This window comes from Aegilops tauschii, chromosome 4 (genome assembly GCF_002575655.3).
Source record: "Aegilops tauschii subsp. strangulata cultivar AL8/78 chromosome 4, Aet v6.0, whole genome shotgun sequence".
Taxonomy (NCBI): domain Eukaryota; kingdom Viridiplantae; phylum Streptophyta; class Magnoliopsida; order Poales; family Poaceae; genus Aegilops; species Aegilops tauschii.
The window spans coordinates 226,798,878-226,826,661 of NC_053038.3; positions in this window are offsets into that span (position 1 = coordinate 226,798,878).

A 27,784-nucleotide genomic window follows, 5' to 3' on the forward strand; every position below is an offset into this window, starting at 1 on the left:
TGAGCAGAAAGTTGTCGTGTAGATGTCGTCCCTTAACAAACGCCGACTGGTTTGTCTCCGCAATCCCAGGCAATTGCTTCTATAAGCGATTTGCAAGAACCTTGGTGAATAGCTTTGGTACACTATGAATTAGGCTAATGGGTCGAAAACCACCAATCACCTCAGCATCCGATTTCTTTGGGATGAGAACTATGTGTGCCTTGTTCAATTTGCCAGTCCTCCGTCGTCACCCACATAGAACTTCATCATGGCATCTTTCACATCCCTCTTAATTATCGGCCATGCCCTTTGGTAGAATGTCGCGACATATCCATCTGGGCCTAGTGCACGATCCGGTGGCAGTTCCTTAATTAGGCCCCAGACCTCATCCTCCGTAATTATTTCCTCGAGGTTGCTCAAATTGTGTTGTCGTACTCCTAGAAACTGGAGGTCGAGGGAGTGCTCTCTCGCACGATCCCTTCCAAGCAAGTTCTCATAAGCCTGATAGAACACCTCATCTTTAAGATTTTGATCCGTAATGATCTCTCCATCGCGCCTGATGTGTGTAATGAAGTTTTTTGTTCTCCGTCCATTTGCCACCACTTGGAAGAGTTTTGTGTTAGCGTCACCTTAGTTTAGCCACCTCATATGCGATCTTTGGCTATCTATCATGCGCTCTAGCGCAGCAAGGCCCAGCAGTGAATGTTTCAATGTGCGGTGCAACCACATATCCGATCTCTCGAGCGCACATTGCTCCTGCACAATGTCCAGCCTGTGTATCACCAACGTAGCCACTCGATAGATGACTGTGTTTCTTAGCAAATTGTCCAAACGCTTGTAGGGGTCAACAATCTCCGGATCACACACCCAAGCCTCCTTGACGGCCTCGTCAAAGCCTTCCAACTTCATCCAGAACATCTCGAATCGAATATCCTTTTAGTGCAAAACCGAGCGCTCGTAGTCAAGAAGAGGGGGCATGATTCGATACACCAGTCGCTAGAGCTTGTAGGAGGCAGTTTCTATTATCTAGCTCCCAATCCACCGAGGCGAGTATGCGACCAATTTTTGTCAGAGTAGGTGCGTCCCTTTCCTTTGACCACGTATACCTACGGCCATGCATGTACATTTCCTTTAACTCCTGGTCGTCCACAAATTCCCGGAACATAGCCATCATCCTCCTATTTATGGTTGTATTGCTCTTGTCCATAGCAGACCATCCAGTGTCCCGGACAAAGCACACGTCTAGCCCGTAGATCATTCAAGAACTGCACTTTAATTTTGTCTCCCTGCGGACCATATACCACCGTGATCCACCAAGGCTCATCCGTCTTGTTATGCACCAAGCCTGTAAGAAAGTTAGCATCGAGCGTTATGTCATCCACCATAAGGACCGTGCTATCCCAAACCAACAAAATCCCACCATGAGACTCCTCCGCCGGCAAATATACAAAGCCATCAAAGGATGGCACTAAGGATTGCATAACAATGTATTGGTCAATTACATCCATTTTAGTTTCTTGGAAACAAGCCAAGTTCACCTGCACCCTGCTCACAAACTTCCTAACAGCCTTCCTCTTTGTCGGGTTGTTCAAACCCCTAACATTCCAACAAAGCACTTGTGGGTGTACAGCCATTGCAAGGTAACATACACCGTCACCGGGGCAGCTCTCCTAGCTTCAGCAGACCATGACTGTGCTGCTACCCTCCATCTCATGTACACTCGGGACAACCATGCCAAAGATCCCAACAATGATCCGGACGTTCTGCACTCGTAGTGATGAATCGAAGAGGGCCTGCAGCTCATGAACTATCCCCTCATCAGCCACGATATCCTCCCGTACTAGACCCAGTGCATGTAAGAGAATATTCTCGGCAGGGTTGTCCTTGGCTCGGCTTGTTGTGGCAGATTTCTTGGCTGCTCTTGTTGTGCATTTTCGGGTGAATGGTTTTGCATCCGGCCTTAACTTTGCTGCTTGTACTTCCTTGAGAAGTGGTGGCGCCAGTTTCTTAATTATGTTTGAGCAGAAGCCTTTGAGCTTGTTGTATGCGACTGCTTCCTGGGATGTCATCCCCTCGGTGTCCTCGGTTGAGTTATGGATCACCATCGTCCCCTCCTCGCGTTGAACATCCATAGTAGGCGTTTCTACGTGCACAGTACCACTTCATGCATGAAGCCCATCATGCCTGTGAATTATCTCGCAGTCAATTGGAGCGGCCGAAGGGGCAAACGCATCAGTCCTGACTGCATGATTCCCATCGTGTGGGGCCTGCACCACACTAGGAGTATCCTCCGCCAACAGCTGGACCCTAGGATTCCTTCCTACCTCCATGATTGGCTGATCAGTATCCTTGGGCGGCATTTCCTCTGGTCTCACCCCCTCCTCCCCCCGTCGATAGTTGTCCGGCCTGTCCAAAGCAGCCATCAGACTATCCACAGTATCCTGATTGGGTCGGCTCCTTCTAGATCCCCGCGTTGTTGTCGACCGTGTCTTGCACCGTCTCCACCATGTCACTTGGGATTAGTGCGCATCCAGCCCGACAGTTGTCAGTGCCCAAAGCTCTTGTATTGCTCGGGTCCAACTCTGGTCCATCAGTCCCAGCCTCGGTCGCAATGTGCGGTGGCCTCTCGACCCGTGTTCCCTACGACGTCGCCGCTGATTGGATCATTCCCCTCCACCCCTCTGGGGGCCCATCTATCCGTGTCTCTGCCGTGGGTGGCTGGCTAGCGACATGGGCCAGTTGTCACCCACCAGGCCTGGGGAACGCCGCGGGTGGCTGGCTAGCCGCATGACCCACACTCTCCCTTCAATTTGAATCTCTAACTGTTGGTCCGCCGATTCGGTTAGAGAGAATGAAATTAATGAAACTGATAATATTGATGAAAGTGATGATGAAGATTCTCCCCCTAGATATGAATTGCCTGATGTGCCTGAGGGTTATGTTATGGATGAAGAAACTGCTAGAGACTTTTTTGCTTGCAAAGATAGATATGATCTTAAGAAACTGTTAGCTAAGCTGAAAGAAAAGTCTTGCTAGAATGAAATATGACCCTGCTTTTGCTACTTCACCTATTTGTATTTCTGATAAGGATTATGATTTCTCTGTCGATCGTGAGTTAATCACTTTGGTTGAATCTGCTCCTTTTCATGGCTATGAATCTGAAACTGTTGTGGCACATCTTACTAAATTGACTGATATAGCCACCCTATTCACTCATGAGGAAAAAAATTCATTACTACTATATCCTTAAGTTATTTCCGTTCTCATTAAAGGGTGATGCTAAAATATGGTTTAATTCTCTTGCTCCTGGTTGTGTGCGTAGTCCCAGGATATGATTTATTACTTCTCTGCTAAATATTTCCCCGCTCATAAGAAGCAAGCTGCCTTAAGGGAAATATTTTTTTTTGCAAATTGAAGAAGAGAGTCTCCCACAAGCTTGGGGGAGGCTTCCCCGATTACTTAATGCTTTGCCTGATCATCCTCTCAAGAAAAATGAAATACTTGATATCTTTTATAATGTACTAACCGATGCTTCCAGAGACCACCTGGATAGTTGTGTTGGTTGTGTTTTTAGGGAAAGAACTGTTGAGCAAGCTGAATTGCTATTGAATAATATATTGAGTAATGATAATGATTGGACACTTCCTAAACCAACTCCTAAGCCAACTCCGAAGAAAAGGGGTATTCTATTTCTCAGTCCTGAAGATATGCAAGAGGCAAAGATATCTATGAAAGAAAAGGGTATTAAAACTGAAGATGTTAAGAATTTACCACCTATTGAAGAAATACATGGTCTTGATAACCCGACTCAGGTAGTAAAGGTAAATTAGATCTATAGATTTGATGAAGGTGATATTCCTCGTTATAAGTCTGCTAGCCAATGCTTAGATGAGTTTGACAATTTTATTGTTAAACAAGAAAACTTCAATGCTTATGTTGGTAGACAATTGAAACGTAATGCTTATATGATTGAACACTTGAGTGATTATATGTCTAGAGTTAAAGGTGACCTTAAACTTATTAGTAAACATGCTTCTATGGTTACCACTAAGGTAGAGCAAGTGCTTAAAGCTCAAGATGATTTGCTCAGTGAATTAAATAATAAGAAAAATGATAATGTTGTTAGAGTTGTGACTAGAGGGGGTAGAATGACTCAGGAACCTTTGTATCCTGAGGGCCACCCGAAGAGAGTTGAGCAAGATTCTCAGAAAACTAATGTTGATGCACCTAGTCCTCCTAAGAAGAAGAAAAAGAAAAATGATAGGACTTTGCATGCTTCTAGTGAACCTGTTGTTGACACACCTGAGAATCCCAATGATATTTCCATTTCTGATGCTGATACACAATCTGGTAATGAACATGAACCTAGTGATAATCTTAATGATGATGTTCATATTGATGCTCAACCTAGCAATAACAATGATGTAGAGATTGAACCTTCTATTGATCTTGATAACCCACAATCAAAGAATCGACGTTATGATAAGAGAGACTTTGTTGCTAGGAAGCAAGGTAAAGAAAGAGAACCATGGGTTCAGAAACCCATGCCTTTTCCTCCTAAACCATCCAAGAAAAAGGATGATGAGGATTTTGAGCGCTTTGCTGAAATGATTAGACCTATCTTCTTGCGTATGTGCTTGACTGATATGCTTAAAATGCCTCATTATGCTAAGTATATGAAAGATATTGTTACTAATAAAAGAAACATACCGGAAGCTGAAATTTCCACCATGCTTGCCAATTATACTTTTAAAGGTGGAATACCAAAGAAACTAGGAGATCCAGGAGTACCAACTATACCATGCTCGATTAAAAGAAACTATGTGAAAACTGCTTTATGTGATCTTGGAGCCGGTGTTAGTGTTATGCCTCTCTCTTTATATCATAGACTTGATTTGAATAAGTTGATACCTACTGAAATATCTTTGCAAATCTCTGATAAATCAACTGCTATACCTGTCGGTATTTGTGAGGAAGTGCCTATTGTGGTTGCAAACGTTACTATTTTAACGAACTTTGTTATTCTTGATATTCCCGAGGACGATAGTATGTCGATTATCCTTGGTAGACCTTTTTTGAATACTGCAGGAGCTGTTATTGGTTGCAACAAAGGCAATGTCACTTTTCATGTTAATGGTAATGAGCATACGGTACACTTTCCGAGGAAACAATCTCAAGTCCATAGTATCAATTCTATTTGAAAATTTTCAACGATTACTATTGGAGGTTTTGAAATCCCTCTTCCTACCGTCAAGAAGAAATATGATATTCTTATTGTTGGGGACATACATATCCCCATTGAGGTAACCTAGTGTTATTCAAAAATTCTCTCATTTCATGCAATTCGGAAAGAGTTTGTTAACAAGACTTGATCAACCTTGTTAGTGGATTGCTTTTGATGAGCACGAGATGGATGAAGTTAGAAAGCACAACTCTCTGTAACCTCCTTTTACTTTCTGTTATTTTGATTAAATAAAGCAAAAATAGTATTCTATCTGTTTTCTTGAATTATCCTTGCAATAAAAAATAACCCAAAAATAAAAGCTCTCCAAACGTCCTGAAAATGAAATATGAATTTTTGTAGAATATTTAAGAATATCTGGCACTGAGAACACACCAGGGGGACCCACCATCTGGCCACGAGGGTCCAGGGCGCGCCCACCCCCCTGGGGCGCGCTTCCCTGCCTCGTGGGCCCCACGTGGACCCCTCCACAAATTCCAGCACCCACTCACTCCGTCTTCCTCCAAAAAAATCCTCCCATAGCTCAAACCCGTGTTCTAGCTCATCTTGCTTCCATTTTTGATCTCTTTGCTCAAAGCTCCATTAACAAAACTGTTTGGGGAGATTGTTCTTTGGTATGTGACTCCTCCAATGATCCAATTAGTTTTTGTTCTAGTGCTTTATTTATTGCAAATTTTTGCTGCTGGGGTGACCCTGTTCTTGAGCTTGCATGTTAGATTTATATGGTCCAAAGTAGTTTTAATGCATGATATAGCCTCTAGGCACTTGTGGGAGTAGTTGCTATCAATCTTGCTGAGTTTGGTTCACTTTTATTTTGAGTCACTAAAAATTTCAGAAATTTTTCAGAGAAGGAAAAATGTACCTAGGTGGTTCCTCAAAGAAGCAAGGACCAAGGCTCGCAATACGTGAGCCGGACGATGAACCATCGAGGGAAGCTCAAGTGTGGCCTTGTCAATGGCCGTCAGAGGAGATTATGGTCCAAGCAGGTACCAAGGATGAATTTGACGCGTATGTGCGTAATGCTGATCTTGAGGACTTCGTGTCAGATAAGTGCTTACAATACTACTATCTAACTGATTCCTTTGTGAGGAGGTTTAAATTTACATCCTTGCGCAATTCTCACACTTTTTTATTGATCTTTATGATAAATCATATACCATGGACTTAGAAGATTTTATTACTGCTTGTAAACTCCCGCAGTGGGGCAATATTAGTGAACCCCGCAAATCTGAATATAAAGACTTTCTTGCTAGTATCACTTTGGGGGAATCTAGAGAAATCACACAAGCTACCATAAGGAGCATCCATTTCCCTTCCATACATTATTTTGCTCTCTTTATAGGTACATGTATTAACGGTAAAGATGAGGCTTGTCACATGTGCGTTCCAGATCTTTGTGTCCTCAAGAGTGTGGTATTTGGTGATAAACAATATAACTTGGGGGCCATTGTTGCACGAAGGTTGCATCTTAACGGTACAAGTGGAGATTTGTTCGGTGGAATTTATGCAACTTGTGTAGCTAATTATCTTGGTGTACCCATACATGAAAATGATATGAAGTTGCCTCCTGCTTATCTAGATTATAGTGCTATGGTTCGCCATCAGTTTCTTGAGAGGAATGAACAGTTCCTCCAGTATTGACTAATCTTTCACAGACAGCGCACTGTCCATGTTGCCCTCCCTGCTCGTACTTTCTTTAACTTTCAGGCAAAAAGGAGATATGTTATGACCAGGGAGGAGGCAAACAAGTATGGGAGGAGGACAGAGGCAGCTCGCCTCCAAGCTGCATATCGGCAGGCAGTAGCTGCTACATCTCAGTACGACCCCAGCTACGACTTTGGATATCCGCCAGGCCAGCTGTGGCCATAGACACACTTAGGCCAAAAGCCTAAGCTTGGGGGAGTACGCATTTCTCACCGACATTACATTCATGTTCACACACTCATGCCAGTTGTCGGTGCTCATACTTTTTCATTGTACTATCCATGCTAGTTTATTTTCTGTTCTAAGCCTTCTTCTTGTGTGTTTGGAAAACCTTAAGAAAAACCAAAAAAATTAGTTATAGCTTTTAGCTAGTTTACTTTCCGTGTCTGTAGTAGTAGGAATTAAAAAGAAAAACCGAAAAGATTTCTCATTCTTCTTTTGCTTGTTGGGAGCTTCCCCGTGTAAATAGTTTTATTTTATTTCTTTTCTTTGAGGGTCGAGAGGAGAAGACCATGATGAAAATGTTGAGTAGCTCTCATATGCATTATTGTTGATTTAATCAAGAGCCCATATTACCTTGTCTTCTCCCTTGTATTAAATGCTTGCAGATTCCAGCTTAGTCCAATGCACGTGCACTATTATTATTATCCACACCGTTCGGTCGTGCGAGTGAAAGGCAATAATGACGATATATGATGGACTGATTGAGATGAGAGAAGCTGGTATGAACTCGACGTATCTTTTTGTGTAAATATGATTAGTTCATTGTTCCTCATTCAGCCTATTATGAATGAAACATGTTTGCAATGAAAATTAGAGATTATAGTTGCTCATGCCATGCTTAATTAGCTAGGAGTTTATAATAGTTTACCTTGCATGCCAGCATCCTATTAAAATGGTTGTGATGTCGTATGATAGGGTGGTATCCTCCTTTGAATGATTTGAGTGGCTTGACTTGGCACATGTTCATGCATGTAGTTGAAACAAAATCTACATAGCCTCCACGATATTTATGTTCATGGTGATTTATATCCTACTCATGCTTTGTAACGCCCCAAGACCGACGCTCCAGACGTCTTTCATGTTTTTTTTCGTTATCGTTGTGTGTATTTATTTGTTTGCTGCATTCATCATGTCATCATTTGCATCCGCATGTTTTCATAAACTTGCATCATTCGTAGTTGCCGCTCCTCGCTTGTTCTTCGTTGACCTTTTGACATTCCCCTTTGTCATTGTCGACCTCTCTCAGACCCCCTCGTGTGCGTGTCCGAAACTGCCCCGAACCCGATCCGCTCAGTCATCACCGTTGCATTCAGATCATCTCCTAACATCTATAAAACATCTTCGGTTTCTTCTTTGACTCTCCTAACCTATTTATCCGAGACTGTCCGATTAAGATCGGCGGGACCAAATGCCCCTATCCAAAAATTCTCTTGCTATATAAATCAGACCAAACCCTAAAAACTAGGTCATTTGTCCCCCTAGCCGCCGCCTGCAGCCTCCTCCCTCCTCGGATCAGCCGCCGCCACCCACTCACCAAATCCCCCCTGGGATCCATCCTTCCCCAACCATCGCTCGCCACCTACAGCCTCCAGATCCCCTCGCCCTCCACCTCGCTCGATCCAGCGCCTCCTCTCTACCTCCCCGATTCCCACCGAACCACCCAATCAATCCATCGATCCAACATCGTTGATCCCTCGATCCAGGAGCTCTTGCCCGAGGCTCCAAGCTCCCCTGCCTCCACGAACACGAGCGCCCATGGCCTTGTGCCCCTGCCGTCCTAGCAACAGCAGCAACAACCTCGCTGGAGATGAGTTCCCCGCCATGCCCTGCTCCCTTCCTTCCCCATCTGCTCTCTCTTTCTCTCTCTCTCTCTCACGCTGCTCTCTCTCTGTTGTCCTCGCAGTGCCGCCATGGAGGCCCCAACACCAACCCATAGCAGCTGCGCTGCCGAAGTCGCCATCACCTCGTCCCCTCGTCCAGTTCCCGGCGACCGGGTCGTCTCCCTGTCGTCGCCATCTTGCTGTCATGGCCCGGTTGTGCCCGAAGAGATGCCCGTGTCGCTTTGCCCAGGCCAGTCCCTCGCGCGCCGTCCTTCTCCTCCTTCCTTCCTTCTTTTCTTCTATGTGTCCCTTCTCAGTCCTCTGCCTCTCTCTGTATAGGATGAATAGGAGGAGATCCGTCTGTGCCATGGATGCCCTGCCTCGCCAAATCCATCCATTCCCCTCGTTCCCCATGCCCAAGACCTCGTCGCGCCCTTCGCTCTGCTCCCGGCCACCAGCGCCCTACTCGCCTCCTCTGCTTCGCCCCTACACGAGCAGGACGGCCCCGCCCTGCTTTGCGTCCGTCCAGATCCGGCGCTGGCCTCCGTCTTCGACCTCCCTCTACTGCGCGCAAGCTCGCCGCCGCTAGCGTCCTCGCCAAGACCTGCCGCTGCCATGCCTTGCTTCGTCTGAAGCCACTGGGCCAAGCCCTGCCTGCTTCGCCTCCTGCCTTTGAACGCAGGACGACGAGCGTGGGCCTCGTCCAGCCTCACCATCTCCAGGGCCCCGCTTGGGCCTCCTCTCCAAGGCCTCAAGGCCCGATGTGTAGCATCTCCCCCGTGCCCTGGGCTAGATCTCAGTTTCGACCCGTGATGTTTTTTTCCTGCCAGGACGAATTTTCTAATTATCCAGAAAACTGCATATTTACAGATTACCCCTCCATGTTCATGCATGTAATAACTAATTAACCATGCATCGGATTAAAATGATTTTAATATGTAAAATGCTTAGATTTTCATCTAGTTTCATAATATGCTGTTTTCATCCATGTTAAAAATGTTTAAATGTTGTTTGATTAAATTTGCTAGATGGCATGTTCAAATGATTTATTTCATAACTAATTGACCGTAGCTCCGAACTTAATAAACTTTATATGTAAATGGGGTGGAAAATGCATAGTTTAACTTGGTGCACTTTGTTTTACTGTTTAACAACTCTAAAATTATGTAATAGGCAGAACAGTACCAAATTCATAATATGCATATGGGGTTTTTCCAGAATTGTTGTTTGTTGTTCCGGCCTCATTTAAATTTGCCTAGATAGGTAGTTTTCATATGATTCACCTCTTGCCATGTTTAACAACATTTAATATTGTTGGGTACATAACTGAGAGAGAATTAAATGAGTCATGTGGTGTTTCATCAATATGCAACTCGTTGCATATTGAGCTTCATTTAATTTGTAGTATTGTTTGTTGCATTTTGCCATGCCATGCCTCATTAAATTGGACATGCATCATACTTGTTTGTGCATCATGCCATGTGTATGTGGTGGTTGTTTACTATGTTGTTTGTTTCTTTCCGGGTTGCTTCTCTCGTTAGCTTCGGTTTCGTTCCGGAGTTGTGAGGATTCGTTCGACTACGTCCGTTTGTCTTCTTCATGGACTCGTTCCTCTTCCTTGCGGGATTTCAGGCAAGATGACCACACCCTCGAAATCACTTCTATCTTTGCTTGTTAGTTGTTTCGCTCTATTGCTATGCTGTGCTACCTACCACTTGCTATATCATGCCTCCCATATTGCCATATCAAGCCTCTAACCATCCTTCCTATCAAACCGTTGTTTGGCTATGTTGCCGCTTTTGCTCAGCCCCTCTTATAGCGTTGCTAGTTGCAGGTGAAGTTGAAGCTGGTTCCATGTTGGAACATGGATATGTTGGGATATCACAATATCTCTTATCTTAATTAATGCATCTATATACTTGGTAAAGGGTGGAAGGCTCGGCCTTATGCCTGGTGTTTTGTTCCACTCTTGCCGCCCTAGTTTCCGTCATACCGGTGTTATGTTCCTTGATTTTGCATTCCTTACGCGGTTGGATGATTTATGGGACCCCCTTGATAGTTCGCTTTGAATAAAACTCCTCCAGCAAGGCCCAACCTTGGTTTTAACATTTGCCACCTAAGCCTTTTTCCCTTGGGTTCTGCAGACTCAAGGGTCATCTTTATTTTAACCCCCCGGGCCAGTGCTCCTCCGAGTGTTGGTCTAGAGCCCTTTGCAGCGCCACCTCGGGGAAACTTGAGGCCTGGTTTTAGTTGTATGGACTGCTCATCCGGTGTGCCCTGAGGACGAGATATGTGCAGCTCCTATCGGGATTTGTCGGCACATTCGGGTGGTCTTGTTGGTCTTGTTTTACCATTGTCGAAATGTCTTGTAAAACGGGATTCCGAGACTGATCGGGTCTTCCCGGGAGAAGGAATATCCTTCTTTGACCGTGAGAGCTTGTGATCGGCTAAGTTGGGACACCCCTGCAGGGTATAAACTTTCGAGAGCCGTGCCCGCGGTTATGTGGCAGATGGGAATTTGTTAATGTCCGGTTGTAGAGAACATGACACTTGAGTTAATTAAAATACATCAACCGCGTGTGTAGCCATGATGGTCTCTTTTCGGCGGAGTCCGGGAAGTGAACACGGTCTGGGTTTTGTACTAGCGTAAGTAGTTTCAGGATCACTTCTAGCTTCTCGACCGTTGCGTTGCTTCTCTTCTCGCTCTTATTTGCGTATGTTAGCCACCATATTTGCTTAGTGCTTGCTGCAGCTCCACCTCACTACCCTTTCCTTCCTATAAGCTTAAATAGTCTTGATCTCGCGGGTGTGAGATTGCTGAGTCCTCGTGACTCACCAGATTCTACCAAAACAGTTGTAGGTGCCGACGATACCAGTGCAGGTGACGCAACCGAGCTCAAGTGGGAGTTCGATGAGGACCTTGGTCATTACTATGTTTCGTTTCCTGATGATCAGTAGTGGAGCCCAGTTGGGACGATCAGGAATCTAGCATTTGGGGTTATCTTCTTTTTATCTGGATTTGACCGTGGTCGGTCTATGTGTGTATCTTGAATGATGTATGCTTTATTTATGTATTGTGTGAAGTGGCGATTGTAAGCCAACTCTTTATCCCATTCTTGTTCATTACATGGCATTGTGTGAAGATGACCCTTCTTGCGACAAAACCTACAATGCGGTTATGCCTCTAAGTCGTGCCTCGACACGTGAGAGATATAGCCGCATCATGGGCGTTACAAGTTGGTAATCAGAGCCATCCCCGACTTAGGAGCCCCCTGCTTGATCGAATCACTGACGTTGTTGAGTCTAGAACAAAAATTGTTTTGAGTCTTAGGAATATATATATATCGGAGAGTAGGATTCTTTTTACTCCTCAGTCCCTTCTTCGCTCTGATGAGGCCCCCTGACGTAGAAGTTTTGACTTTTCCTCTCCCCAAATTTCACTAAAAAAAATTTAGGATCACGCGGGTATCTTGGAATCGTTCGGATGGTTTTGTGACAAGAACATTGTTCTTGGTGCCTCCTGACATTTAGGGGTTGTGGCAGTGTCCCGGGGAGTTGAGCTCCGAGGTGTTGTCGTCACAATTTTATCGTTGCAGTTCTGGAATACCTGAGTTTCGCCGACATCGAAAATCTCTTTTATGCAGTTGTTGGTGAGATCACCTCGACGCCACCCAGTACTGGGGCGGGAGTTCGGCAGTATTGCCATAGCTCGTATAACGGATGCTTTTCGAAGGTTGAGGTACACGATTTCCAGAGTTTTCTTGGTTATGTGTTGATGGATGGATACAGTTGGATCTAGGGATTGTTAGTTTGGGTGATATATTTTGTGTCCCCTGTATCCCCAACACCAGATAGCATAACCATAAAGTTTCGGGAGTTTATAAGTGGGAATTCAAGTAACTCCTAGATTATCTTTCCAACAGACACATGATACGATATGGGATCTATCATATGTTTGTTTCCGGCTTATTTCCTAAGCCAATCCTTTGTTTTGTTTTGGTTTGTGGTATGCGAGTTGCGTGAAAGTCAAGTGTTGATTCCCTACCTTTCCTATGCGATGTTCTCATACTTCTATGTTGAATACCAATCCTTCTTGATCATCGAGATTGTCATCCCAATTCTTTCCAACCGGCGTGTTTCTCTTCAAGTGCATCCAGTCATTCCAACATTCGCAAGATCAGTTCTAAGTTTTATCTCAACGGTGTTCGTTTCATCCGACCCAAGTTGCCTTTGTTTTCCCACCCTCCCACCCTTTTCTTCAAGGACTCAGATTTCTTAATCAAGTATCCTTTTTGTTGATGTGAAGTCTCTTCATTCTTTTCTTTCAATGTTCTTATCCGGTGATTTCCCATGAAGATGCTAACGAAGCTTCAAGTTCATCATCCTTCGTTGTTATTTCTTCTCCGGTGGATTCAATTCAAGCTTTCAGTTTTGATCATATTCCTTTCCTCGCTTCAATGCTTTCTCATACCGGTGCACCTCTCAATCATTCACCTCTCACTATTTTCATTGGTTCCGGAGTGTACAAGATATCTCCGAAGATTCACATTTCCATTCCCAATCCGTTCAAGCTATCTCGAGGTTGTTATCTCTTTTGAGCCATTTAATTTGACCGGTGCAATCTTTCTTTCAAATCATTCCAACGTTGTTTCTTTTGAGTGGGCCCTAACCCACATGTATTTTCCCAGGATCTTACCTGATTCTTCTAATTTTCCGGAGTTATTCTCAAATATTTTCAAAGCTTGACGTAAGAATGAATTATCATCAGTCATATGTCTTTCTCCAAGATCTTTCAAATTCTTTTCATCGTTGGTTCAACCTTTCTAATTTTCATTCCGGAGTGCCTAAAAATTCATGGTGGTTTCTCGTCGTCATTCTCGGATTTTGAAGACCGAAGAAGAGTTTCCCTTAAATCTTGTCCATTCTCTTGAAGATTCATGGTTCTAGCTTGATGCCATCCTCTCATAATTGTTTTCGATTGCGAGAATTCTTTTCACCCATCCGGAGCAATTCAGGAGTCTTTTCATTTTGATTCTCCGGAGCCCATCATCTCAGTATTATTCATTCTCAGCTTTCAGATCTCATTCTCCAAATCTTACCGGTGCATCGTTCAAATATCCTCTAATCAGTTCATGATCTCTTTGTTCTCATGTATCTAAATTCTCTAAAGTATCTTTGTTCTTTTTTATAATTCTTCCCGGTGATTCTTTATCCTTTCTTTGTTCATTTTCAAATCTTATGGTGGTTCGTTCAAGAGTTCTCTTCCTTGGTTATCATATCAATTCATTCGTTCTTTCCAATCCTACCGGCGGATCGTTGAAGACCTTCTCAAGTTTGCGCCATATCTATCTTAATCCTTTCTACGAGAATAAGTAGTATGCCAAATACATTGCTTGTCATCAATTTAATTGGTGAAGGATACGCGTAATGTAATTCTTATTCTTGTTTCCTCCAAGTGATTAATTCCTTCTTATGGAGTTCGTAGTGATATCAATTTCTCAGTTATATGTTGTTCATCTTTCTTTTCCGGAGTTCCAAGTTTTTTTCGCATTATCTCATCGCGAAGCTCCGTCTAAATCATCGCAAGGCTTCACCTTGTGTTCTCAACATCTCTTTCTTTTTATCATCCTTTTATTACCGAAGTTCTTCATGGAGGCTCTACATGGTGCTTCGTCAAGGATTCCTTTCATTCTTCAATTGTTCTTCAAGATTTCTCTCGGAGTCAAGATCCGTCAAGCTTTACTCTAAAATAAACATGGTGCTCAACACATGTTTGTCTTGAGGAGTTCAAGCATTCTTCATCTCGCATTCTGAAGGGCAATTCTTTCTCTCTTATCTTTTGAGGTGGTGCTATGTCATTCTCGATAATTTTCTTCATGTTTCATGATTCACAAGTTGTCAAGAATGAGATATTTAAATCCATCATTTTCTGTTCGTTCAAGAGATCTTTTCAACCAATCAATCTTTTTATTGGAGTTATATTGGGTTATATTTCACCTACAGCCTTCCCTAAGGAATGTAGCTATTTGTGGTGCTTATCAATGATCTAATTTTCTCCTTCTCATCTCGGTGAAGAAGTTTTTCATCTCTTTGGTGCTCTCAATCAAATCAATAGTTTCCATTAGTGGCCGGTTGTCACCTCACAGTCTTGAGATGTTTTCCATAAGTCCACTACAAGCTTACTCGTTTCGTTGTTGGTTTTCCATCAACTCCATTATAACCTTCTTGGAAGGGTGCTTTCCAAGCTTAGTTGTGGCAGAAGTTGGCATTTTCTTCTCCATTCCTTTATTCCAATGATGTATCTTCTATTTTTTCTTCCTGAGGCATGGTGATGTTGCTCTCTTCACTCATCATCTCGAATTGTGAGGATCGTGTTCTTTTCTTGATTATCCATTTAACAGGAGTGGTTTCAATGTCTATCTTGTCACTTAAGCTCTTCTTTCTTGCCGTATTCCTTGTTCCTTGTCCAACGGAGTGTTTTCATTTCGTTCATCTCCATGGTATTCTTTCTTTCAACTTGTTCAACCTCTCAAGGCTCGTGGTTTCACTCATTTGTCAAAGAAGCAACTTTGTTTTACCTATTCCTCTTCCTCTTTCGTTTCTCTCTGGTGCCATCCTTAGATCTCGGGACGAGATCCTCTTGTAGTGGTGGAGTGTTGTAACGCCCCAAGACCGATGCTCCAGACGTCTTTCATGTTTTTTTTCGTTATCGTTGTGTGTATTTATTTGTTTGCTGCATTCATCATGTCATCATTTGCATCCGCATGTTTTCATAAAGCTTGCATCGTTCGTAGTTGCCGCTCCTCGCTTGTTCTTCGTAGACCTTTTGACATGCCCCTTTGTCATTGTCGACCTCTCTCAGACCCCCTCATGTGTGTGTCCGAAACTGCCCCGAACCCGATCCGCTCAGTCATCACCGTTGCATTCAGATCATCTCCTAACATCTATAAAACATCTTCGGTTTCTTCTTTGACTTTCCTAACCTATTTATCCGAGACCGTCCGATTAAGATCGGCGGGAGAAAATGCCCCTATCCAAAAATTCTCTTGCTATATAAATCAGACCAAACCCTAAAAACTAGGTCATTTGTCCCCCTAGCCGCCGCCACCTGCAGCCTCCTCCCTCCTCGGATCAGCCGCCGCCACCCACTCACCAAATCCCCCTCGGGATCCATCCCTCCCCAACCATCGCTCGCCACCTACGGCCTCCAGATCCCCTCGCCCTCCACCTCGCTCGATCCAGCGCCTCCTCTGTCCCTCCTCGATTCCCACCGAACCACCCAATCAATCCATCGATCCAACATCGTTGATCCCTCGATCCAGGAGCTCTTGCCCGAGGCTCCAAGCTCCCCTGCCTCCACGAACACGAGCGCCCATGGCCTTGTGCCCCTACCGTCCTAGCAACAGCAGCAATAACCTCGCTGGAGATGAGTTCCCCGCCGTGCCCTGCTCCCTTCCTTCCCCATCTGTTCTCTCTTTCTCTCTCTCTCTCACGCTGCTCTCTCTCTGTTGTCCTCGCAGTGCCGCCATGGAGGCCCCAACTCCAACACATAGCAGCTACGCTGTTGAAGTCGCCATCACCTCATCTCCTCGTCCAGTTCCCGGCGATCAGGTCGTCTCCCCGTCGTCGCCATCTTGCTGTCATGGCGCGGTTGTGCCCGAAGAGATGCCCGTGTCGCTTTGCCAATGCCAGTCCCTCGCGTGCCTTCCTTCTCCTCCTTCCTTCCTTCCTTCTTTTCTTCTATGCGTCCCTTCTCAGTCCTCTGCCTCTCTCTGTACAGGACGAATAGGAGGAGCTCCGTCTGCGCCATGGATACCCTGCCTCGCCAGATCCATCCATTCCCCTCGTCCTGCGCCCTGGATCCGGTCGATCTGAGCTTCCCCATGCCCAAGACCTCGTCGCCCCTTCGCTCTGCTCCCGGCCACCAGCGCCCTGCTCGCCTACTCTACTTCGCCCCTGCACGAGCAGGACGGCCCCGCCCTGCTTCGCGTCCGTCCAGATCCGGCGCTGACCCGCCGTCTTCGACCTCCATCTACGTGCCCACAAGCTCGCCGCCGCTAGCGCCCTCGCAAAGACCTGCCGCTGCCACGCCTTGCTTCATCTGAAGCCACTGCGCCAAGCCCTGCCTGCTTCGCCTCCTGCCTTTGAACGCAGGACGACGAGCGTGGGCCTCGTCCATCCTCGCCATCTCCAGCGCCCCGCTTGGGCCTCCTCTCCAAGGCCTCAAGGCCCGATGTGAGCATCTCCCCCGTGCCCTGGGCCAGATCTCAGTTTCGACCCGTGATGTTTTTTTTCCTGCCAGGACGGATTTTCTAATTATCCAGAAAACTGCATATTTACAGATTACCCCTCCATGTTCATGCATGTAATAACTAATTAACCATGCATCGGATTAAAATGATTTTAATATGTAAAATGCTTAGATTTTCATCTAGTTTCATAATATGCTGTTTTCATCCATGTTAAAAATGTTTAAATGTTGTTTGATTAAATTTGCTAGATGGCATGTTCAAATGATTTATTTCATAACTAATTAACCATAGCTCCGAACTTAATAAACTTTATATGTAAATGGGGTGGAAAAATGCATAGTTTAACTTGGTGCACTTTGTTTTACTGTTTAACAACTCTAAAATTATGTAATAGGTAGAACAGTACCAAATTCATAATATGCATATGGCGTTTTTCCGGAATTGTTGTTTGTTGTTCCGGCCTCATTTAAATTTGCCTAGATAGGTAGTTTTCATATGATTCACCTCTTGCCATGTTTAACAACATTTAATATTGTTGGGTACATAACCGAGAGAGAATTAAACGAGTCATGTGGTGTTTCATCAATATGCAACTCGTTGCATATTGAGCTCCACTTAATTTGTAGTATTGTTTGTTGCATTTTGCCATGCCATGCCTCATTAAATTGGACATGCATCATACTTGTTTGTGCATCATGCCATGTGTATGTGGTGGTTGTTTACTATGTTGTTTGTTTCTTTCCGGGTTGCTTCTCTCGTTAGCTTCGGTTTCGTTCCGGAGTTGTGAGGATTCGTTCGACTACGTCTGTTTGTCTTCTTCATGGACTCGTTCCTCTTCCTTGCGGGATTTCAGGCAAGATGACCATACCCTCGAAATCACTTCTATCTTTGCTTGTTAGTTGTTTCGCTCTATTGCTATGCTGTCCTACCTACCACTTGCTATATCATGCCTCCCATATTGCCATGTCAAGCCTCTAACCATCCTTCCTAGCAAACCGTTGTTTGGCTATGTTGCCGCTTTTGCTCAGCCCCTCTTATAGCGTTGCTAGTTGCAGGTGAAGTTGAAGCTGGTTCCATGTTGGAACATGGATATGTTGGGATATCACAATATCTCTTATCTTAATTAATGCATCTATATACTTGGTAAAGGGTGGAAGGCTCGGCCTTATGCCTGGTGTTTTGTTCCACTCTTGCCGCCCTAGTTTCCGTCATACCGGTGTTATGTTCCTTGATTTTGCATTCCTTACGCGGTTGGGTGATTTATGGGACCCCCTTGATAGTTCGCTTTGAATAAAACTCCTCCAGCAAGGCCCAACCTTGGTTTTAACATTTGCCACCTAAGCCTTTTTCCCTTGGGTTCTGCAGACTCAAGGGTCATCTTTATTTTAACCCCCCGGGCCAGTGCTCCTCCGAGTGTTGGTCTAGAGCCCTTTGCAGCGCCACCTCGGGGAAACTTGAGGCCTGGTTTTAGTTGTACGGACTGCTCATCCGGTGTGCCCTGAGAACGAGATATGTGCAGCTCCTATCGGGATTTGTCGGCACATTCGGGTGGTCTTGTTGGTCTTGTTTTACCATTGTCGAAATGTCTTGTAAACCGGGATTCCGAGACTGATCGGGTCTTCCCGGGAGAAGGAATATCCTTCTTTGACCGTGAGAGCTTGTGATGGGCTAAGTTGGGACACCCCTGCAGGGTATAAACTTTCGAGAGCCGTGCCCGCGGTTATGTGGCAGATGGGAATTTGTTAATGTCCGGTTGTAGAGAACATGACACTTGAGTTAATTAAAATACATCAACCGCGTGTGTAGCCATGATGGTCTCTTTTCGGCGGAGTCCGGGAAGTGAACACGGTCTGGGTTATGTATTAGCGTAAGTAGTTTCAGGATCACTTCTAGCTTCTCGACCGTTGCGTTGCTTCTCTTCTCGCTCTTATTTGCGTATGTTAGCCACCATATTTGCTTAGTGCTTGCTGCAGCTCCACCTCACTACCCTTTCCTTCCTATAAGCTTAAATAGTCTTGATCTCGCGGGTGTGAGATTCCTGAGTCCTCGTGACTCACCAGATTCTACCAAAACAGTTGCAGGTGCCGACGATACCAGTGCAGGTGACGCAACCGAGCTCAAGTGGGAGTTCGATGAGGACCTTGGTCATTACTATGTTTCGTTTCCTGATGATCAGTAGTGGAGCCCAGTTGGGACGATCAGGAATCTAGCATTTGGGGTTATCTTCTTTTTATCTGGATTTGACCGTAGTCGGTCTATGTGTGTATCTTGAATGATGTATGATTTATTTATGTATTGTGTGAAGTGGCGATTGTAAGCCAACTCTTTATCCCATTCTTGTTCATTACATGGCATTGTGTGAAGATGACCCTTCTTGCGACAAAACCTACAATGCGGTTATGCCTCTAAGTCGTGCCTCGACACGTGAGAGATATAGCCGCATCATGGGCGTTACAAGTTGGTAATCAGAGCCATCCCCGACTTAGGAGCCCCCTGCTTGATCGAATCACTGACGTTGTTGAGTCTAGAACAAAAATTGTTTTGAGTCTTAGGAATATATATATCGGAGAGTAGGATTCTTTTTACTCCTCAGTCCCTTCTTCGCTCTGATGAGGCCCCCTGACGTAGAAGTTTTGACTTTTCCTCTCCCCAAATTTCACTAAAAAAAATTTAGGATCACGCGGGTATCTTGGAATCGTTCGGATGGTTTTGTGACGAGAACATTGTTCTTGGTGCCTCCTGACATTTAGGGGTTGTGGCAGTGTCCCGGGGAGTTGAGCTCCGAGGTGTTGTCGTCACAATTTTATCATTGCAGTTCTGGAATACCTGAGTTTCGCCGACATCGAAAATCTCTTTTATGCAGTTGTTGGTGAGATCACCTCGACGCCACCCAGTACTGGGGCGGGAGTTCGGGAGTATTGCCATAGCTCGTATAACGGATGCTTTTCGAAGGTTGAGGTACACGATTTCCAGAGTTTTCTTGGTTATGTGTTGACGGATGGATACAGTTGAATCTAGGGATTGTTAGTTTGGGTGATATATTTTGTGTCCCCTGTATCCCCAACACCAGATAGCATAACCATAAAGTTTCGGGAGTTTATAAGTGGGAATTCAAGTAACTCCTAGATTATCTTTCCAACAGACACATGATACGATATGGGATCTATCATATGTTTGTTTCCGGCTTATTTCCTAAGCCAATCCTTTGTTTTGTTTTGGTTTGTGGTATGCGAGTTGCGTGAAAGTCAAGTGTTGATTCCCTACCTTTCCTATGCGATGTTCTCATACTTCTATGTTGAATACCAATCCTTCTTGATCATCGAGATTGTCATCCCAATTCTTTCCAACCGGCGTGTTTCTCTTCAAGTGCATCCAGTCATTCCAACATTCGCAAGATCAGTTCTAAGTTTTATCTCAACGGTGTTCGTTTCATCCGACCCAAGTTGCCTTTGTTTTCCCACCCTCCCACCCTTTTCTTCAAGGACTCAGATTTCTTAATCAAGTATCCTTTTTGTTGATGTGAAGTCTCTTCATTCTTTTCTTTCAATGTTCTTATCCGGTGATTTCCCATGAAGATGCTAACGAAGCTTCAAGTTCATCATCCTTCGTTGTTATTTCTTCTCCGGTGGATTCAATTCAAGCTTTCAGTTTTGATCATATTCCTTTCCTCGCTTCAATGCTTTCTCATACCGGTGCACCTCTCAATCATTCACCTCTCACTATTTTCATTGGTTCCGGAGTGTACAAGATATCTCGGAAAATTCACATTTCCATTCCCAATCCGTTCAAGCTATCTCGAGGTTGTTATCTCTTTTGAGCCATTTAATTTGACCGGCGCAATCTTTCTTTCAAATCATTCCAACGTTGTTTCTTTTGAGTGGGCCCTAACCCACATGTATTTTCCCAGGATCTTACCTGATTCTTCTAATTTTCCGGAGTTATTCTCAAATATTTTCAAAGCTTGACGTAAGAATGAATTATCATCAGTCATATGTCTTTCTCCAAGATCTTTCAAATTCTTTTCATCGTTGGTTCAACCTTTCTAATTTTCATTCCGGAGTGCCTAAAAATTCATGGTGGTTTCTCGTCGTCATTCTCGGATTTTGAAGACCGAAGAAGAGTTTCCCTTAAATCTTGTCCATTCTCTTGAAGATTCATGGTTCTAGCTTGATGCCATCCTCTCATAATTGTTTTCGATTGCGAGAATTCTTTTCACCCATCCGGAGCAATTCAGGAGTCTTTTCATTTTGATTCTCCGGAGCCCATCATCTCAGTATTATTCATTCTCAGCTTTCAGATCTCATTCTCCAAATCTTACCGGTGCATCGTTCAAATATCCTCTAATCAGTTCATGATCTCTTTGTTCTCATGTATCTAAATTCTCTAAAGTATCTTCGTTCTTTTTTATAATTCTTCCCGGTGATTATTTATCCTTTCTTTGTTCATTTTCAAATCTTATGGTGGTTCGTTCAAGAGTTCTCTTCCTTGGTTATCATATCAATTCATTCGTTCTTTCCAATCCTACCGGCGGATCGTTGAAGACCTTCTCAAGTTTGCGCCATATCTATCTTAATCCTTTCTACGAGAATAAGTAATATGCCAAATACATTGCTTGTCATCAATTTAATTGGTGAAGGATACGCGTAATGTAATTCTTATTCTTGTTTCCTCCAAGTGATTAATTCCTTCTTACGGAGTTCGTAGTGATATCAATTTCTCAGTTATATGTTATTCATCTTTCTTTTCCGGAGTTCCAAGTTTTTTTCGCATTATCTCATCGCGAAGCTCCGTCTAAATCATCGCAAGGCTTCACCTTGTGTTCTCAACATCTCTTTCTTTTTATCATCCTTTTATTATCGGAGTTCTTCATGGAGGCTCTACATGGTGCTTCGTCAAGGATTCCTTTCATTCTTCAATTGTTCTTCAAGATTTCTCTCGGAGTCAAGATCCGTCAAGCTTTACTCTAAAATAAACATGGTGCTCAACACATGTTTGTCTTGAGGAGTTCAAGCATTCTTCATCTCGCATTCTGAAGGGCAATTCTTTCTCTCTTATCTTTTGAGGTGGTGCTATGTCATTCTCGATAATTTTCTTCATGTTTCATGATTCACAAGTTGTCAAGAATGAGATATTTAAATCCATCATTTTCTGTTCGTTCAAGAGATCTTTTCAACCAATCAATCTTTTTGTTGGAGTTATATTGGGTTATATTTCACCTACAGCCTTCCCTAAGGAATGTAGCTATTTGTGGTGCTTATCAATGATCTAATTTTCTCCTTCTCATCTCGGTGAAGAAGTTTTTCATCTCTTTGGTGCTCTCAATCAAATCAATAGTTTCCATTAGTGGCCGGTTGTCACCTCACAGTCTTGAGATGTTTTCCATAAGTCCACTACAAGCTTACTCGTTTCGTTGTTGGTTTTCCATCAACTCCATTATAACCTTCTTGGAAGGGTGCTTTCCAAGCTTAGTTGTGGCAGAAGTTGGCATTTTCTTCTCCATTCCTTTATTCCAATGATGTATCTTCTATTTTTTCTTCCTGAGGCATGGTGATGTTGCTCTCTTCACTCATCATCTCGAATTGTGAGGATCGTGTTCTTTTCTTGATTATCCATTTAACAGGAGTGGTTTCAATGTCTATCTTGTCACTTAAGCTCTTCTTTCTTGCCGTATTCCTTGTTCCTTGTCCAACGGAGTGTTTTCATTTTGTTCATCTCCATGGTATTCTTTCTTTCAACTTGTTCAACCTCTCAAGGCTCGTGGTTTCACTCATTTGTCAAAGAAGCAACTTTGTTTTACCTATTCCTCTTCCTCTTTCGTTTCTCTCAGGTGCCATCCTTAGATCTCGGGACGAGATCCTCTTGTAGTGGTGGAGTGTTGTAACGCCCCAAGACCGATGCTCCAGACGTCTTTCATGTTTTTTTCGTTATCGTTGTGTGTATTTATTTGTTTGCTGCATTCATCATGTCATCATTTGCATCCGCATGTTTTCATAAAGCTTGCATCGTTCGTAGTTGCCGCTCCTCACTTTTTCTTCGTAGACCTTTTGACATGCCCCTTTGTCATTGTCGACCTCTCTCAGACCCCCTCATGTGTGTGTCCGAAACTGCCCCGAACCCGATCCGCTCAGTCATCACCGTTGCATTCAGATCATCTCCTAACATCTATAAAACATCTTCGGTTTCTTCTTTGACTTTCCTAACCTATTTATCCGAGACCGTCCGATTAAGATCGGCGGGAGCAAATGCCCCTATCCAAAAATTCTCTTGCTATATAAATCAGACCAAACCCTAAAAACTAGGTCATTTGTCCCCCTAGCCGCCGCCACCTGCAGCTTCCTCCCTCCTCGGATCAGCCGCCGCCACCCACTCACCAAATCCCCCTCGGGATCCATCCCTCCCAACCATCACTCGCCACCTACGGCCTCCAGATCCCCTCGCCCTCCACCTCGCTCGATCCAGCGCCTCCTCTGTCCCTCCTCGATTCCCACCGAACCACCCAATCAATCCATCGATCCAACATCGTTGATCCCTCGATCCAGGAGCTCTTGCCCGAGGCTCCAAGCTCCCCTGCCTCCACGAACACGAGCGCCCATGGCCTTGTGCCCCTACCGTCCTAGCAACAGCAGCAATAACCTCGCTGGAGATGAGTTCCCCGCCGTGCCCTGCTCCCTTCCTTCCCCATCTGCTCTCTCTTTCTCTCTCTCACGCTGCTCTCTCTCTGTTGTCCTCGCAGTGCCGCCATGGAGGCCCCAACTCCAACACATAGCAGCTGCGCTGTCGAAGTCGCCATCACCTCATCTCCTCGTCCAGTTCCCGGCGATCAGGTCGTCTCCCCGTCGTCGCCATCTTGCTGTCATGGCGCGGTTGTGCCCGAAGAGATGCCCGTGTCGCTTTGCCCAGGCCAGTCCCTCGCGTGCCTTCCTTCTCCTCCTTCCTTCCTTCTTTTCTTCTATGCGTCCCTTCTCAGTCCTCTGCCTCTCTCTGTACAGGACGAATAGGAGGAGCTCCGTCTGCGCCATGGATACCCTGCCTCGCCAGATCCATCCATTCCCCTCGTCCCGCGCCCTGGATCCGGTCGATCTGAGCTTCCCCATGCCCAAGACCTCGTCGCCCCTTCGCTCTGCTCCCGGCCACCAGCGCCCTGCTCGCCTACTCTGCTTCGCCCCTGCACGAGCAGGACGGCCCCGCCCTGCTTCGCGTTCGTCCAGATCCGGCGCTAACCCGCCGTCTTCGACCTCCCTCTACGTGCCCACAAGCTCGCCGCCGCTAGCGCCCTCGCAAAGACCTGCCGCTGCCACGCCTTGCTTCATCTGAAGCCACTGCGCCAAGCCCTGCCTGCTTCGCCTCCTGCCTTTGAACGCAGGACGACGAGCGTGGGCCTCGTCCATCCTCGCCATCTCCAGCGCCCCGCTTGGGCGTCCTCTCCAAGGCCTCAATGCCCGATGTGAGCATCTCCCCCGTGCCCTGGGCCAGATCTCAGTTTCGACCCGTGATGTTTTTTTTCCTGCCAGGACGAATTTTCTAATTATCCAGAAAACTGCATATTTACAGATTACCCCTCCATGTTCATGCATGTAATAACTAATTAACCATGCATTGGATTAAAATGATTTTAATATGTAAAATGCTTAGATTTTCATCTAGTTTCATAATATGCTGTTTTCATCCATGTTAAAAATGTTTAAATGTTGTTTGATTCTAGATGGCATGTTCAAATGATTTATTTCATAACTAATTGACCATAGCTCCGAACTTAATAAACTTTATATGTAAATGGGGTGGAAAAATGCATAGTTTAACTTGGTGCACTTTGTTTTACTGTTTAACAACTCTAAAATTATGTAATAGGCAGAACAGTACCAAATTCATAATATGCATATGGCGTTTTTCCGGAATTGTTGTTTGTTGTTCCGGCCTCATTTAAATTTGCCTAGATAGGTAGTTTTCATATGATTCACCTCTTGCCATGTTTAACAACATTTAATATTGTTGGGTACATAACCGAGAGAGAATTAAACGAGTCATGTGGTGTTTCATCAATATGCAACTCGTTGCATATTGAGCTCCACTTAATTTGTAGTATTGTTTGTTGCATTTTGCCATGCCATGCCTCATTAAATTGGACATGCATCATACTTGTTTGTGCATCATGCCATGTGTATGTGGTGGTTGTTTACTATGTTGTTTGTTTCTTTCCGGGTTGCTTCTCTCGTTAGCTTCGGTTTTGTTCCGGAGTTGTGAGGATTCGTTCGACTACGTCTGTTTGTCTTCTTCATGGACTCGTTCTTCTTCCTTGCGGGATTTCAGGCAAGATGACCATACCCTCGAAATCACTTCTATCTTTGCTTGCTAGTTGTTTCGCTCTATTGCTATGCCGCGCTACCTACCACTTGCTATATCATGCCTCCCATATTGCCATGTCAAGCCTCTAACCATCCTTCCTAGCAAACCGTTGTTTGGCTATGTTGCCGCTTTTGCTCAACCCCTCTTATAGCGTTGCTAGTTGCAGGTGAAGTTGAAGCTGGTTCCATGTTGGAACATGGATATGTTGGGATATCACAATATCTCTTATCTTAATTAATGCATCTATATACTTGGTAAAGGGTGGAAGGCTCGGCCTTATGCCTGGTGTTTTGTTCCACTCTTGCCGCCCTAGTTTCCGTCATACCGGTGTTATGTTCCTTGATTTTGCGTTCCTTACGCGGTTGTGTGATTTATGGGACCCCCTTGATAGTTCGCTTTGAATAAAACTCCTCCAGCAAGGCCCAACCTTGGTTTTAACATTTGCCACCTAAGCCTTTTTCCCTTGGGTTCTGCAGACTCAAGGGTCATCTTTATTTTAACCCCCCGGGCCAGTGCTCCTCCGAGTGTTGGTCCAAACTAGAGCCCTTTGCAGCGCCACCTCGGGGAAACTTGAGGCCTGGTTTTAGTTGTATGGACTGCTCATCCGGTGTGCCCTGAGAACGAGATATGTGCAGCTCCTATCGGGATTTGTCGGCACATTCGGGTGGTCTTGCTGCTCTTGTTTTACCATTGTCGAAATGTCTTGTAAACCGGGATTCCGAGACTGATCGGGTCTTCCCGGGAGAAGGAATATCCTTCGTTGACCGTGAGAGCTTGTGATGGGCTAAGTTGGGACACCCCTGCAGGGTATAAACTTTCGAGAGCCAAGCCCGCGGTTATGTGGTAGATGGGAATTTGTTAATGTCCGGTTGTAGAGAACTTGACACTTCACTTAATTAAAATACATCAACCGCGTGTGTAGCCGTGATGGTCTCTTTTCGGCGGAGTCCGGGAAGTGAACACGGTCTGGGTTATGTATGAACGTTAGTTTCAGGATCACTTCTAGCTTCTCGACTGTTGCGTTGCTTCTCTTCTCGCTCTTATTTGCGTATGTTAGCCACCATATTTGCTTAGTGCTTGCTGCAGCTCCACCTCACTACCCTTTCCTTCCTATAAGCTTAAATAGTCTTGATCTTGCGGGTGTGAGATTGCTGAGTCCTCGTGACTCACCAGATTCTAGCAAAATAGTTGCAGGTGCCGACGATACCAGTGCAGGTGACGCAACCGAGCTCAAGTGGGAGTTCGACGAGGACCTTGGTCGTTACTATGTTTCGTTTCCTGATGATCAGTAGTGGAGCCCAGTTGGGACGATCAGGGATCTAGCATTTGGGGTTATCTTCTTTTTATCTGGATTTGACCGTAGTCGGTCTATGTGTGTATCTTGAATGATGTATCATTTATTTATGTATTGTGTGAAGTGGCGATTGTAAGCCAACTCTTTATCCCATTCTTGTTCATTACATGGCATTGTGTGAAGATGACCCTTCTTGCGACAAAACCTACAATGCGGTTATGCCTCTAAGTCATGCCTCGACACGTGGGAGATATAGCCGCATCGTGGGCGTTACATGCTTCCACTCATTGTTGATTAATCTTAATGCATGTTCATGACTGTTGTTGCTCTCTAGTTGGTCGCTTCCCAGTCTTTTTCTAGCCTTCACTTATACTAAGCGGGAATCCTGCTTGTGCATCCACTTCCATAAACCCCAAAGTTATTCCAGATGAGTCCACCATACCTTCCTATATGCCGTATTTACCTGTCGTTCCAAGTAAATTTGTATGTGCCAGACTCTAAACCTTCAAATGAAATTCTGTTTTGTATGCTCGAATAGCTCATGTATCAACTAGGGTTGTCTATATCTTCCATGCTAGGTGGGTTATTCTCACGATGAGTGGACTCCGCTCATCATTAACGAGAAAATGGCTGGTAACCGGGATGCCCAGTCCCATGCTCAAATCAAAATAATTGCAAACAAAACTCCCCCAGGATTATTGTTAGTTGGAGGCACCCGTTGTTTCGGACAAGCCATGGATTGATGTTTGTTGGTGGTGGCGGAGTATAAACTTTACCATTCTGTTTGGGAACCGCCTATAATGTGTGTAGCATGGAAGATATCGAGATCTCTTGGTTGTTATGTTGACAATGAAAGTATGCCACTCAAAATATTATTTGTCTCTGTTTCAAAACTCGAGCTCTGGCACCTCTACAAATCCCTGCTTCCCTCTGCGAAGGGCCTATCTATTTACTTTTATGTTGAGTCATCATCCTCTTATTAAAAAGCACCAGTTGGAGAGCATCGCTATCATTTGCATGCATTGCTATTAATTTACATTGAGTATGACTATGACTAAATATCTTTTACCATGAATTACAATGTCTAGTCAGTCCTTGATCTTCGGGGGTGCTCTGCATTTATGTTTTGCGGTCTCAGAAAGGGCTA